The following is a 2,448-nucleotide window of genomic DNA, read 5'->3' as shown; positions in this document are numbered from 1 at the left end:
AGGTGATGATTGACGCCCATCACCATTCTCACTCATGAACAAAGTGACTGACAACCACTCTTGTTCTACAAGCATTTGAGGCTTGGTGAATATCTCTTGGATTCCTGATTGCACGATGCATGGTTGATCGCCTGACAACCGAGCGCTCGCCTGACAACCGAGCCAGCCATTCCATGAGATCAGAGTCTTCGTGGTATAAGCTAGAACTGATGGCGGCATTCAAGAGAATCTGGAAGGTCTAAACCTTGTCTGTGGTATTCTGAGTAGGATTCGATGATTGAATGACTGTGACGAGCTTCAAACTCCTGAGGGCGGGGAGTTAGTGACAGACGCAAAAGAATCACTGGATTCTATTCCGGCCTGATTGAGAACCGACAAATGGATAGCCGTACCGTGACAGGGTGCGTTGAACATTTCCACTGAGAGGATGGGAGGTAGCCACTGACAATGGTGAAACCCTTGCATACAGCTTGCCATGGAAAGGAGTAAGAAGGATTGGATGAAGATAGTAGGAAAGCAGAGAGACGGAAGGGACCCAGCATCTTCATACGCTTATCTGAAATTCCCACTAATGAATTACATAAGTATCTCTATCTTCATCTTTATGTTTTATTCATCATTCATATCCATTTGAGTTTGCCTGACTAAGATTTACAAGGTGACCATAGCTTGCTTCATACCAACAATCTCTGTGGGATCGACCCTTACTCGCGTAAGGTTTATTACTTGGACGACCCAGTACACTTGCTGGTTAGTTGTGTGAAGTTGTGATAAAGAAGTGAGATTACAATTGTGCGTACCATGTTGATGGCGCCATTGATGATCACAATTTCGTGCACAAAGTTTTTGGCGCCATTGCCGGGGATTGTTGAGTTTGGACAACTGACGGTTCATCTTGTTGCTTAGATTAGGTATTTTTTTCTTCAGAATTCTTAAGAATGAATTCTAGAGTTTCATGATGATCTGTTGAAGTCTGGCTGGCTGTGAAGCCATGTCTAATTTTGTTGGACCGAGGTTTCAACTTATCGTCACAAGAGCTTGTTGATTTCTATCAATCTTGCTGTTGGAGCAATGATCTACTAAGGCTTGGCTGGCCATTGGCCATGTCTAGTATTTTGGACCGGAGCTTTCTTTGAAAGCTTGGCTGGCTATGAAGCCATGTCTAATTCCTGGACCGGAGTCTTAGACTAGCATGGTAATGATTCCTGGAATTCTCATTAAGAATTTTGATATCTTTATTTTCTTTCCCATATAATTTTCAAAAAATCCAAAAAAATTACAAAATCATAAAAACCAAAAATATTGCATGGCAAACTGGCGTTTAAACGCCAGCCAGGGTGCCTGGTTGGGCGTTTAACGCCCAAAAGGGTAGAGTTTTGGGCGTTAAACGCCAGAATGTGCACCATTCTGGGCGTTTAACGCCAGGATGGCACAAGAGGGAAGATTTTGTTTTTAATGCAATTTTTTTTTTCAAGTTTTCAAATTTTTTCAAAATCAAATCTTTTTCAAATCAAATCTTTTCAATCAAATCTTTTTCAAAATCAATTTCTTTCTATTTTCAAAAATACTTGCTCTCAATTAATGATTTGATTCAACACTTCAAGTGTGTTGCCTTTTCTGTTGAGAAAGGTTTAATGTTTGAATCATATCTTTTCTTGTTAGCCAAGTCATTAATTTTTAAAATCAAATCTTTTTAAAAATGTTTTTCAAATCATATCTTCTCAATCACAATTTTTTTTAATCAATCATATCTTCTTAATCATATCTTTTTTTCAAAATAGTTTTCAATCAAATCTTTTTTATTTCTAATTTCAAAATCTTTTTCAAAAATTAGTTTACTTCTTTCTCAATCATGGTTTTCGAAAATCAATTAAAGTTTTTCAAAATGTTTTTAAAATCTTTTTCGAAAACTTACTTCCCCTCTTCTCACATCCTTCTATTTATGGACTAACACTATTCCTCAATGAACCATTCGAACTCCATCTTCTTTGATAAGTTCGAATTTTCTACTTCTGCCTTCTATTTTTCCTTTCCTCTGACACCTCAAGGAATCTCTATACTGTGACATAGAGGATTCCATATTTTCTTGTTCTCTTCTCTTTCATATACACATTTTCTTGTTCTCTTCTCTTTCTTATGAGCAGGAGCAAAGACAAGAGCATTCTTGTTGAGACTGACCCTGAACCTGAAAGGACCTTGAAGCGAAAGCTAAGAGAAGCTAAGGCACAATTCTCTGTAGAGGACCTAACATAAATCTTCAAGGAAGAAGAGCCCATGGTAGCCGAAAACAACAACAATGCCAATAATGCAAGGAGGGTGCTGGGTGACTTTACTGCACCTACTCCCGACTTCTATGGGAGAAGCATCCCTATCCCTGCCATTGGAGCAAACAATTTTGAGCTTAAGCCTCAATTAGTTTCTCTAATGCAACAGAATTGCAAGTTCCAC

The sequence above is a fragment of the Arachis duranensis genome, chromosome 2 (genome assembly GCF_000817695.3).
Source record: "Arachis duranensis cultivar V14167 chromosome 2, aradu.V14167.gnm2.J7QH, whole genome shotgun sequence".
Lineage (NCBI taxonomy): Eukaryota > Viridiplantae > Streptophyta > Magnoliopsida > Fabales > Fabaceae > Arachis > Arachis duranensis.
Note: the sequence above shows the minus strand (reverse complement) of the source record.